Source organism: Salmo salar, chromosome ssa03 (genome assembly GCF_905237065.1).
Source record: "Salmo salar chromosome ssa03, Ssal_v3.1, whole genome shotgun sequence".
NCBI classification, from domain to species: Eukaryota; Metazoa; Chordata; class Actinopteri; order Salmoniformes; family Salmonidae; genus Salmo; species Salmo salar.
The window spans coordinates 105,386,617-105,400,485 of NC_059444.1; the positions used below are offsets into that span (position 1 = coordinate 105,386,617).

Below are 13,869 nucleotides of genomic sequence, written 5' to 3' on the forward strand. Positions count from 1 at the left end.
GGTAATAATGAGACTATAAGGAGTACCAGTACTGAGTCAATGTGCAGGGGTACCAGGTAGTTGAGGTAATAATGAGACTATAAGGAGTACCAGTACTGAGTCAATGTGCAGGGGTACCAGGTAGTTGAGGTAATAATGAGACTATAAGGAGTACTAGTACTGAGTCAATGTGCAGGGGTACCAGGTAGTTGAGGTAATAATGAGACTACAAGGAGTACCAGCACTGAGTCAATGTGCAGGTGTACCAGGTAGTTGAGGTAATAATGAGACTATAAGGAGTACTAGTACTGAGTCAATGTGCAGGTGTACCAGGTAGTTTAGTTAATTGAGGTAATATGTACATGTAGGTAGGGGTAAAACTGACTAGGCTATCAGGATAGAGATTATATCTCTTCATCCAGGGAGTACACACACACACACACACACACACACACACACACACACACACACACACACACACACACACACACACACACACACACACACACACACACACAAAGGGAGGGAACGTTGTGTTTGTTTAATATTGTTTTAGGACTATGAAAATGGATAAAAGGATTAGCCTATGGATTATGAAAACAACCAAAATAAATGGGAAAATGTGAGAGGAGAAATGACTAGAGACAGTGTTGTTAAACTCACTGACCATGAACCATGAGTTCTTCTTACCTTTGTTCAGTAGAAAAGTCTCCCTCTCTAAAGAATATAGGATAGTCCATAGACCGGTCACTCTTCATGGACACACAGCTGGATACAGGGGAGGCTGGTCTCTCCTGCTTGATTGGGCTTCAACACAACAGAGACAAATATTACATATCTCACAAACAGGTATTTGTTTAAAATCTATCACTTGATGGTTTCATTTCAGACAAAAATATATCTGCCTCACTCTGTCACGTCCTGACCAGAAAAGGGGTCATTTTGTTATTGCAGTTGCTCAGGACGTGGCAGTGGTGTGTTTGTTTTGTGTGTTTCGTTTTTTTGGGGGTTATGTTCTATGTTAATATATTTCTGTTTGTTCTAGTTCTTATATTTCTATGTGTAGTTCATTGGGTTGACCTTCAATTGGAGGCAGCTGTTCCTCGTTGCCTCTAATTGAGGGTCCTATTTAGTTGGGGGTGTTTTTCCATGGGTTTGTGGGTAGTTTTTCCGTTTCTATGTACCTTACAGGACTGTTTTTCGTCGTGCTTTTGGTCAGTGTTCATTTCTTTAATACATTCAAGAAGATGATTCACATTCCCGCTGCAGTTTGATCCCATCCTTACGACGAACCTGACACACTCTCAAATGTGACCGACCGGCTCAATTTGGTAATTAACTAAATTAACTAAATGTATGGTGTTTTTGGTTTATGTCAGTTTAATTGTTTGTTATGGTATAAGTGGTTATGGTTGTAAGTGATAAAATAAACTAGAAGATTGTATATTTTGGAATTCTGAGTAATTACTTCATTAGTAAGGAATTACACATTATTCAGTAGTACTGCAGTTGCTACATAATTCCAATAGATGGCAGCATAAGACCACAATGACAATTCAGAAGATCAGTTTAGTTTTCTCCCTGGATGCACCACCACTCCCCCTCATAGGAAAACTCCTGTGTGGGCTTCTGTCTGTCCTTTCCACACTGCTAACGCAAGAGGAAGACTGCAAAAGCATTTAAAAGATTACTGTTTAGTAATATAATGATGATTCATGTTTATTATTACCTGTTTTTATTTGAAAAGCCAAGGGGCATGTTGTGGTAAATTTACTAACCGGGAGGGTTGAATGATGTAATTTATTGGAGGGCTGGAAGATGCACTCTTGTCTTTTCTATTCTGAGGTTGTTTTACTCACAATATCAGATATTAAGATTTTTTTATCATGCATGTAATGTTATACTAAGGTTGAGGTTCTGACTAGTGATAATTTACCTGGGGTTCAATACCTTTTTGGTCACTATTTTTGTTGCTCTCCCAAAAGTAACACAGCCCTAACACGAGATATATAGCTAACTAAAGTAATGAGTGACCATTTTAGAGAATCATGGGACATATAGTCTGTGGTTGCATGCTATTTTATGTCAATCATATTGCTGCTTGTAGCCTATAACTGATGCTTTGTGGTCTTATGCTTCCATCTATTGGAAATATTTAGCAATTAAAAGCTATTCATTCACATACAGACATGGTGAGGTAGCTGAGAAATAAAGTGTATTTTTCCCATTAATTCCTTAGATCAGTCTCAAACCTTCCCCATCTATCCCACGCCAATTGCTGGACTTTCACATAGAGGTCACCAGGTCACCAAGTTTAAAACACATTTTGAAAATTAAACTAGTGTGTCTTGTTAATCAAGTGTTCTGCCTTACAAATAGTAAATCTAATAAAATAACAAAACAATAAAAGCAAAATGCTTAGATAGATTTTGGTTAACAAAATAATCAAAATGCTATTTAGTACTAAAATAGTTTCTAGAACTGTTCTACGCTACCCTACCCTGGAATTAGGGTTCAGGCTAAAACAGGTAATACGTAGTGTTAAGAGTTTCTGCACATCACGTTGTGACATCTGCTGATGTAAAAAGGGCTTCATAAATACATTAGATTGATTGTTAGGTTCAGGGTATTTAAAGAGATAAACTGTATGGGTTTATATCTCTCTTGCTCCCTCCCTGTGGCCTTCTGTGGGTACTACATACCTCATTCACGACACCTGCTAGGCTCATAATCTGAGGTAGCAACTGTGTCAGATCTACAAATCAATGAGCTAGACATTTTACATTTACATTTAAGTCATTTAGCAGACGCTCTTATCCAGAGCGACTTACAAATTGGTGCATTCACCTTATGATATCCAGTGGAACAACCACAAATCTTTTAAGGGGGGGGGGTTAGAAGGATTACTTTATCCTATCCCAGGTATTCCTTAAAGAGGTGGGGTTTCAGGTGTCTCCGGAAGGTGGTGATTGACTCCGCTGTCCTGGCGTCGTGATGGAGCTTGTTCCACCATTGGGGTGCCAGAGCAGCGAACAGTTTTGACTGGGCTGAGCGGGAACTGTGCTTCCTCAGAGGTAGGGGGGCCAGCAGGCCAGAGGTGGATGAACGCAGTGCCCTTGTTTGGGTGTAGGGCCTGATCAGAGCCTGAAGGTACGGAGGTGCCGTTCCCCTCACAGCTCCGTAGGCAAGCACCATGGTCTTGTAGCGGATGCGAGCTTCGACTGGAAGCCAGTGGAGAGAGCGGAGGAGCGGGGTGACGTGAGAGAACTTGGGAAGGTTGAACACCAGACGGGCTGCGGCGTTCTGGATGAGTTGTAGGGGTTTAATGGCACAGGCAGGGAGCCCAGCCAACAGCGAGTTGCAGTAATCCATTTGGTTTGCAACTCAGTGAACCTGCGCAGCATTCACTCAATTTGATGCCTTTGAATGAAGATTTCGATGCTTTCGATCTAATTTCCAGCAGCCATTTAAAAACAAGATGTCGTAAAAAAATTAAAAATCTAATTTTAAAGAGTATTCTGTTGTTTAAATCGGCCACATCTTGAAAAAGAGGACATGCAGAAATAATAGTAATAATAATTTAAAAAGATATACCCATCAAAAATCTATTCATTGAAAATCTGAGAACAGTAATATTGAAGGTACCCATAAGCAACCATTTCTGATGAAAAAACGAATGTGATTTTGGAAATGATTTTGGAAATAAACTCTTAATAATTATTTCAAAAATTGTCATCTCACCTCTTGGCTTTGGTGTCATGTTCCCTAGAGAGTCTCATTTTAGAGGCGGGGCCCCCCTCCTCTCTCTCCCCAGAGAGTCTCATTTTAGAGGCAGGTCCCTCCTCTCTCTCCCCAGAGAGACTCATTTTAGAGCACTGACCCCTAAACAGAGATCCAACATGTTGGTTGTGGTTAACACAGTGACAACTAAACAGAGATCCAGGATGTTGGTTGTGGTTAACACAGTCATTCTTTAATGTCAATTGTTGTCATTTATTAATTATCTCTTATGAAACATTTACTAACAGACACATGGAAACAGTCAGGTGATTTAAAGCATCACATGAACATGTAGTTGTGACATTTCATCTCCATGGTAACTGTCAATAATAATAATAATAAGTCACTGTTTGTTAAAGTAGTTATAGACAGAACAGCAACAATAATAATAATAATAATAATAATAATAAGTCACTGTTTGTTAAGGTAGTTATAGACAGTACAGCAACAATAATAACAATAATAATAATAAAAATAATAACAATAATAATAATAATAAGTCACTGTTTGTTAAGGTAGTTATAGACAGAACAACAACAATAATAATAATATGTCACTGTTAAGGTAGTTATAGACAGAACAGCAACAATAATAATAATAATAATAATAATAATAAGTCTCTGTTTGTTAAGGTAGTTATAGACAGAACAGCAACAACAATAATAATAATAATAATAATAATAAGTCTCTGTTTGTTAAGGTAGTTATAGACAGTACAGCAACAATAATAATAATAACAATAATAATAATAAGTCTCTGTTTGTTAAGGTAGTTATAGACAGAACAGCAACAACAATAATAATAATAATAATAATAATAAGTCTCTGTTTGTTAAGGTAGTTATAGACAGTACAGCAACAATAATAATAATAACAATAATAATAATAATAATAATAATAATAATAAGTCACTGTTTGTTAAGGTAGTTATAGACAGAACAGCAACACAAGGCCATGTCTCACACGTATTTGTATTCACTAACAGTAGACTATTTATTGTCTTTCAATCTGTTCTTTTCTAAACGTATCTGAGAATATAGACAGAAGGGCTAAAACGGACATGATTGATCCGAGGAGGAAATTGTTGATCCATTCAGAAAGGTTTTTTTGCATCAAGTGAGAGATGTTATATTATGTAAAGTAGACTAGGTTATAATGCATAATAGCAGTTTGTTAGTGATATGCAGATCAAGGTCTATACCTCGGCTATAGCCTACATATCATAGATGACCAGTCTAAACCTGTTCAGATCAACATAATGTTATAGTCCTACCAGTAGCAGGACAGAGAATGTACTGTATATAACCTACATATCATAGATGACCAGTCTAAACCTGTTCAGATCAACATAATGTTATAGTCCTACCAGTAGCAGGACAGAGAATGTACTGTATATAACCTACATATCATAGATGACCAGCCTAAACCTGTTCAGATCAACATAATGTTATAGTCCTACCAGTAGCAGGACAGAGAATCTACTGTATATAACCTACATATCATAGATGACCAGTCTAAACCTGTTCAGATCAACATAATGTTATAGTCCTACCAGTAGCAGAACAGAGAATGTACTGTATATAACCTACATATCATAGATGACCAGCCTAAACCTGTTCAGATCAGTTCACAGAGAACATCAGGTTTGTCGGCATGATAAGTGATCATAGCCTTATAATAGTTTGTAGGTAGTCTAGACCAACAGTACGAGAGTCTGCCCGTCTTTCTTACATACCAACACATTTATTCAATGTTACCGAGAAATATGTGCCACAGTTTCATCAGCCATTTTTGTAACTGCGTAGACAACACACTTACTTTCACGTTCATATGAGGAAATCACAAAACTTCTGACAGTCACTGGTGCAGCCACCTGTTTTCTTGCAGATGAAGTAGCTTTCACAGGCAACTCATTCAACCAGCCTAAACAATAGGAAATACAAGATGTCAAATGGTCAAAAGTGAATCCTGATAGAGCCATATTCATTAGAGAGGGGTATATTGCTGCAGATGTTGGATCTTAATTTGAGCCAGTTTGCTACACCAGGAAAATAATCCTGCAGAAACAGGACATTTGAATTATTGTGTGGATTATAATTAATTATAATTAATGAACAGTTTTAAAATGGAAAAGTGGAATTTATCATCTTCAGAAACCTTTTCTAAAGTTTAATTACACTCAATTACACTACAAGTTTAGTTTTTCTGCAACAGGGTGATCAAATTAAGATCCTACATCTGTACAGAGTTTATGTCTTTATCTGAAAAGGGCAGTTTGAATTATTAGCAATAACATTGCAACTGTCAGCTGATGTAAACCTCTGTGATTGGATGTTATAGACCCCCATTCATATCCCCATGTACAATTATGTGTACAGATGTAGGATCTTAATTTGATCACCCCCCACTGCAGAAGAACTTTCCAGCAATGCAGGAAATGTAAAACTTGAAATGTATTTGAGGTTTAAAAAGGCTTCTGAAGTTTGTAATTTCCACTTAGAAATTTCAGACTTGTGTTTTCCTTACGAAAAATGTAGTAACCCCTACAAAAATGTCCATTAATTATAATTCACATAATAATTCACATTTTCTGTTGCTGCAGGAATATTTTCCTGCTGTAGTAAACTGGCTCAAATTAAGATCCTACATATGTACGTGCAAATGTACTTGGTGATTGTGATTCTACAAAGGTTGAGTCTCCAGATTCCCTTGCTGCTCTGGAGAAATAATGAAATGGTTGTCATGGTGATTTAAACAGGGACCTGGTTACCTCCCAACTCTGATGTCATTTGTTACATTTCACCCTGTTGATAAAGGCAGCTACAAGGATGAACCCAGAAGACAACTCTAAATCAACACTCACTGATATTATCCTGAAATCCTTTCACTCATATTGTGGTGTCTCTTCGTTTAACAGATAGTCTATGATATTAATATTGTAGCAAACAGTGGTGCAGGGCAGTGAACCCAGGTCGCTGGTGAACAAGGAAAACACCCTATGCATCGCACAAATAGGGTTAACCCAGTATTTATTTATTTATTTTACTAGGCAAGTCAGTTAAGAACAAATTCTTATTTTCAATGATGGCTTAGGAACAGTGGGTTAACTGCCTTGTTCAGGGGTAAACAACCGATTTTTACCTTGTCAGCTCAGGGATTTGATCTTGCAGCCTTTCGGTTACCAATCCAACGCTCTAACTAACCACTAGAGCGTTGGAGCGCAGCTACCTGCCGCCCCAAGTAGGGTTAACCCAGTATCAGTATCAATAGGGTTAACCCAGTATCAGTATCAATAGGGTTAACCCAGTATCAGTATCAATATGGTTAACCCAGTATCAGTATCAATAGGGTTAACCCAGTATCAGTATCAATAGGGTTAACCCAGTATCAGTATCAATAGGGTTAACCCAGTATCAGTATCAATAGGGTTAACCCAGTATCAGTATCAATAGTGTTAACCCAGTATCAGTATCAATAGGGTTAACCCAGTATCAGTATAAATAGGGTTAACCCAGTATCAGTATCAATAGTGTTAACCCAGTATCAGTATAAATAGGGTTAACCCAGTATTAGTATAAATAGGGTTAACCCAGTATCAGTATCAATAGTGTAATCCCAGTATCAGTATAAATAGGGTTAACCCAGTATCAGTATAAATAGGGTTAACCCAGTATCAGTATCAATAGTGTTAACCCAGTATCAATAGTGTTAACCCAGTATCAGTATCAATAGTGTTAACCCAGTATCAGTATCAATAGTGTTAACCCAGTATCAGTATAAATAGTGTTAACCCAGTATCAGTATTAATAGTGTTAACCCAGTATCAGTATCAATAGGGTTAACCCAGTATCAGTATCAATAGGGTTAACCCAGTATCAGTATTAATAGTGTTAACCCAGTATCAGTATCAATAGTGTTAACCCAGTATCAGTATCAATAGTGTTAACCCAGTATCAATAGTGTTAACCCAGTATCAGTATCAATAGTGTTAACCCAGTATCAGTATCAATAGGGTTAACCCAGTATCAGTATCAATAGGGTTAACCCAGTATCAGTATTAATAGTGTTAACCCAGTATCAGTATTAATTAGTCCCGTGCTTCGACTACTCAGACCCCTCACACATCCGGTCCATTCTGATGACCTCACAGACACCATACCACTTCTGACACCAATGTAGCAAACAGCTGGGCAGGGAAGTGAACCCAGGTCGCACCTGTAAAAGGTCAACAACCTACGCATCGCGCCATTGGCACCAATTGGGTCACTTGGTTGGAATTGTGAAGTGGCTCATATAGCGAGGATCACTGCACTATAGTGGAACTATGATACAATTACATTATCATATGAAATGTAGAGGATCACTACACTATAGAGGAACTATGATAAAATTACATTATCATATGAAATGTAGAGGATCACTGCACTATAGAGGAACTATGATACAATTACATTATCATATGAAATGTAGAGGATCACTACACTATAGTGGAAATATGATACAATTACATAATCATATGAAATGTAGAGGATCACTGCACTATAGTGGAACTATGATACAATTACATTATCATATGAAATGTTAAATGTAGAAGTATAATATCTGAATATTGATATATTGAATTTGACTTGACCACGTCCAGTCAGCTCCATTTATATGATTAAACGGACACCAACCTGTCTCAGTAGTAGTAGACTGTCAGGAGTGTTTTACTGTCATTCACTATACTAACATTACACCAACCTGTCTCAGTAGTAGTAGACTGTTAGGAGTGTTTTACTGTCATTCACTATACTAACATTACACCAACCTGTCTCAGTAGTAGTAGACTGTTAGGAGTGTTTTACTGTCATTCACTATACTAACATTACACCAACCTGTCTCAGTAGTAGTAGACTGTTAGGAGTGTTTTACTGTCATTCACTATACTAACATTACATTTAATTTATCTACACACTTTACAATAATCCCAGGCAGGATTCTCACCTTGAAACTTCATTGAGATTTTTTTTCTGTTCTGTTCTGTATATTCTGATGGATGAGGCCTGAGCTGGAATGTGAAGCTAACTGAAGCTGGCTAGCTTTAGAAAACCAGTATATCAAGCCTGTATCATAGTATACCCCTCAGGCTACGTTCAGGTTTCAGCAAGAGGCAGGTATCAACATGCCGAGTCGTAGGCAACAACCTGGGTTGTATTCATTAGTTTACTCCACAGCCAACAGTTTTAAGATGTTAAATAAAACATAAACCGTTTACTCTAAACGCTGTACAATGTGACCTAAACGGTTTCTGTTGCCAAACGTTTTGCTACGGTGGGCACTAATGAATACACACAAACTGTTTTGAGGAAGTGTAAGTTGTTGTTAGTCTCTCGAACAATATTTATTAGTCTCTCTTTCACACAACATACCTTCCTGAGTGAAAAGCATTAACAGTTGATTAGAAAGAGAACATGTTTGTTTGTTGCTTGTTGTGTTTTAAGCCTGTTTTGAGAAGACAAGTCTATAGACCTATGATACAGTACACTCTTAGAATAAAGGGTTCCAAACGGGTCCTCCGGCCGTCCCCATAGGAGAACGCTTTTGGGTTCCAGGTAGAACCCTTCTGGCTTCCATGTAGAACCCTCTGTGGAAAGGGTTCTTCACGGAACCCAAAAGTGTTCTACCTAGTACCAAAAAAAGGGTTCTACAAAGGGTTCTCCTATGGGGACAGCCAAAGAACCCTTTTAGATTGTAGATAGTGTAGGAGCGATCACCCTGGGGCACACAGATGGGCACAGAACGAATTCACCCCACACATCTAATTTATATCAAAAACATTTTAAGGAGAGTAGGACTATTTTAACACTGTCCACCAAAAATATAATTAACTATATTAATACACACAACAATATCATCAACTATATGAATACACATAACAATACCATCAACTATATTAATACACACAACAATATCACCAACTATATTAATACACATAACAATATCATCAACTATATGAATACACATAACAATATCACCAACTATATTAATACACACAACAATACCATCAACTATATTAATACACATAACAATATCATCAACTATATGAATACACACAACAATATCATCAACTATATGAATACACACAACAATATCATCAACTATATTAATACACACAACAATATCATCAACTATATTAATACACATAACAATATCATCAACTATATTAATACACATAACAATATCATCAACTATATGAATACACATAACAATATCATCAACTATATGAATACACACAACAATATCATCAACTATATTAATACACATAACAATATCATCAACTATATTAATACACATAACAATATCATCAACTATATGAATACACACAACAATACCATCAACTATATTAATACACATGACAATCGTCGTCTTACCTTTTATCTCTCAATAGAAACAGAGTCTGTAATGATCATTCGGTCGTTGAAAGTTACTTTCGTTTGCTCTGCTCATTTACATATCAGGTTCTGCCTGTTCTCTCTCCACTCCCTCTCTCTTTACAGCTCTTACAATGTGCAGCTCCTCTCTCTCCCCAGGGGTAGCAGCTCCTCTCTCCCCAGGGGTAGCAGCTCCTCTCTCTCCAGGGGTAGCAGCTCCTCTCTCCCCAGGGGTAGCAGCTCCTCTCTCCCCAGGGGTAGCAGCTCCTCTCTCTCCAGGGGTAGCAGCTCCTCTCTCCCCAGGGGTAGCAGCTCCTCTCTCCCCAGGGGTAGCAGCTCCTCTCTCTCCAGGGGTAGCAGCTCCTCTCTCCCCAGGGGTAGCAGCTCCTCTCTCCCCAGGGATTTGAAGACATTAGGAGCTACTTTTGAACACATACATCTACAGTGTATTGCCAACAGCTTCAAACATTGACTCTGACCTGTCCAAAAGCCAATCTGATTAAATGACCCCTCAATCCCTTCTTTCTTTTTCTCTCTCTCTAAAGTCACACTTTTTTGATAGTACTTTTAAAAGTGGCAATATTTCGAGAATAAAGTGGCAATATTTTGATAATATACTCAACATTATATTTTTAGAATGAAGTCTGTTATGAATGTAGGGGATGTGTTTAATAAGTGCATGTCTCCCTGACTACCTGTTGCTGTACCACTGTTGAAATGCCTCAGTTAGATGTCCTGGTGAAACTATAATAAAGTCTGTTATATTTCTAGATGAATGTAGGGGATGTGTTTAATAAGTGCATGTCTCCCTGACTACCTGTTGCTGTACCACTGTTGAAATGCCTCAGTTAGATGTCCTGGTGAAACTACCCTTTAGAATTGGATTTACTAAAGTTTGTATCATTCACAACTAAAGTTGCCAAATAACAGTTTAAAATTATCACTTTTATACTCAACATAGACACTTCATATGAACACTCACTCTGGAATGATACAAATATCCTTTTTATTTCATTCAAGCAAAATACAGTTATATTATTATTACTATAAAATCATATAATATAAAATAATGGCACATGACTTATATGTATAGACCCATCTAGTCTACTAAATGAACAAGCCTACATCCTATAACAAGGAGCATCGCCAGATAACATACAGTATCTAGTCTACTAAATGAACAAGCCTACAGTCTATATCATAGCCAGATAACATACAGTATCTAGTCTACTAAATGAACAAGTTTACATCCTATATCATAGCCAGATAACATACAGTATCTAGTCTACTAAATTAACACGTCTACAGTCTATATCATAGCCAGATAACATACAGTATCTAGTCTACTAAATGAACAAGCCTACAGTCTATATCATAGCCAGATAACATACAGTATCTAGTCTACTAAATGAACAAGCCTACAGTCTATATCATAGCCAGATAACATACAGTATCTAGTCTACTAAATGAACAAGCCTACAGTCTATATCATAGCCAGATAACATACAGTATCTAGTCTACTAAATGAACAAGTCTACAGCCTATATCATAGCCAGATAACATACAGTATCTAGTCTACTAAATGAACAAGCCTACATCCTATGGCATGGAGCATAGCCAGATAACATTCAGTAGGCCAACTCATATTCCGTTCTTCTATAATACATGTTTATTTAGATCTGCCTAAAATAAATAATGGATTCATTGTGATGGTGTGTATTAAATTGATTCATCATTTTTTTATGTAGATGTTCCAAAGGTGCTCATCAGTGGTTTGTATGAGGCTGGTAGACAGTGGTTTGTATGAGGCTGGTAGACACTGGTTTGTATGAGGCTTGTAGACAGTGGTTTGTATGAGGCTGGTAGACAGTGGTTTGTATGAGGGTTGTAGACAGTGGTTTGTATGAGGCTTGTAGACAGTGGTTTGTATGAGGCTTGTAGACAGTGGTTTGTATGAGGGTTGTAGACAGTGGTTTGTATGAGGCTTGTAGACAGTGGTTTGTATGAGGCTTGTAGACAGTGGTTTGTATGAGGCTGGTAGACAGTGGTTTGTATGAGGCTTGTAGACAGTGGTTTGTATGAGGCTTGTAGACAGTAGTTTGTATGAGGCTGGTAGACAGTGGTTTGTATGAGGCTGGTAGACAGTGGTTTGTATGAGGCTTGTAGACAGTGGTTTGTATGAGGCTTGTAGACAGGGGTTTGTATGAGGCTGGTAGACAGTGTTTTGTATGAGGCTTGTAGACAGGGGTTTGTATGAGGCTTGTAGACAGTGGTTTGTATGAGGCTTGTAGACAGTGGTTTGTATGAGGCTTGTAGACAGGGGTTTGTATGAGGCTTGTAGACAGTGGTTTGTATGAGGCTTGTAGACAGTGGTTTGTATGAGGCTTGTAGACAGTGGTTTGTATGAGGCTTGTAGACAGTGGTTTTTATGAGGCTGGTAGACAGGGGTTTGTATGAGGCTTGTAGACAGTGGTTTGTATGAGGCTTGTAGACAGTGGTTTGTATGAGGCTTGTAGACAGTGGTTTGTATGAGGCTTGTAGACAGTGGTTTGTATGAGGCTTGTAGACAGGGGTTTGTATGAGGCTTGTAGACAGGGGTTTGTATGAGGCTTGTAGACAGTGGTTTGTATGAGGCTGGTAGACAGTGGTTTGTATGAGGCTTGTAGACAGTGGTTTGTATGAGGCTTGTAGACAGTGGTTTGTATGAGGCTTGTAGACAGTGGTTTGTATGAGGCTTGTAGACAGGGGTTTGTATGAGGCTTGTAGACAGTGGTTTGTATGAGGCTTGTAGACAGGGGGTTTGTATGAGGCTTGTAGACAGTGGTTTGTATGAGGCTTGTAGACAGTGGTTTATATGAGGCTTGTAGACAGTGGTTTGTATGAGGCTGGTAGACAGTGGTTTGTATGAGGCTTGTAGACAGTGGTTTGTATGAGGCTTGTAGACAGTGGTTTGTATGAGGCTTGTAGACAGTGGTTTGTATGAGGCTTGTAGACAGGGGTTTGTATGAGGCTTGTAGACAGTGGTTTGTATGAGGCTTGTAGACAGTGGTTTATATGAGGCTTGTAGACAGTGGTTTGTATGAGGCTGGTAGACAGTGGTTTGTATGAGGCTTGTAGACAATGGTTTGTATGAGGCTGGTAGACAGTGGTTTGTATGAGGCTTGTAGACAGTGGAGGCCTGTAGTTGCTATACGTGTCAATGTTAATTAACAGTAATTTACCTTCAGGTCAGCAGTCTTTTGCATGACAATAACCGTCAGACAAAAAAAATCAAGCTCTAGGTGTGTGTCTGGGTCTCCTACATCATGACAGCTCTAGGTCTGTGTCCAGGTCTCCTACATCATGACTCCACAGCTCTAGGTCTGTGTCCAGGTCTCCTACATCATGACTCCACAGCTCTAGGTCTGTGTCCAGGTCTCCTACATCATGACTCCACAGCTCTAGGTCTGTGTCCAGGTCTCCTACATCATGACTCCACAGCTCTAGGTCTGTGTCTGGGTCTCCTACATCATGACTCCACAGCTCTAGGTCTGTGTCCAGGTCTCCTACATCATGACTCCACAGCTCTAGGACTGTATCTGGGTCTCCTACATCATGACTCCACAGCTCTAGGTCTGTATCTGGGTCTCCTACATCATGACTCCACAGCTCTAGGTCTGAATCTGGTTGTCCTACATCATGACTCCACAGCTCTAGGT

At 38.5% G+C, this 13,869-nt stretch overlaps 1 long non-coding RNA gene across 1 annotated transcript; it reads right to left on the bottom strand.

Moving 5' to 3' along the window:
- Window positions 1-673: 673 nt before the first annotated feature.
- Window positions 674-10,224, bottom strand: LOC123741827 (uncharacterized). Its single transcript, XR_006769377.1, has 4 exons — window positions 10,172-10,224; window positions 5,577-5,681; window positions 3,721-3,861; window positions 674-786 (listed from the first exon to the last, which is right to left on the bottom strand). It is a non-coding gene; the product is annotated as an uncharacterized lncRNA (long non-coding RNA).
- Window positions 10,225-13,869: the final 3,645 nt, after the last annotated feature.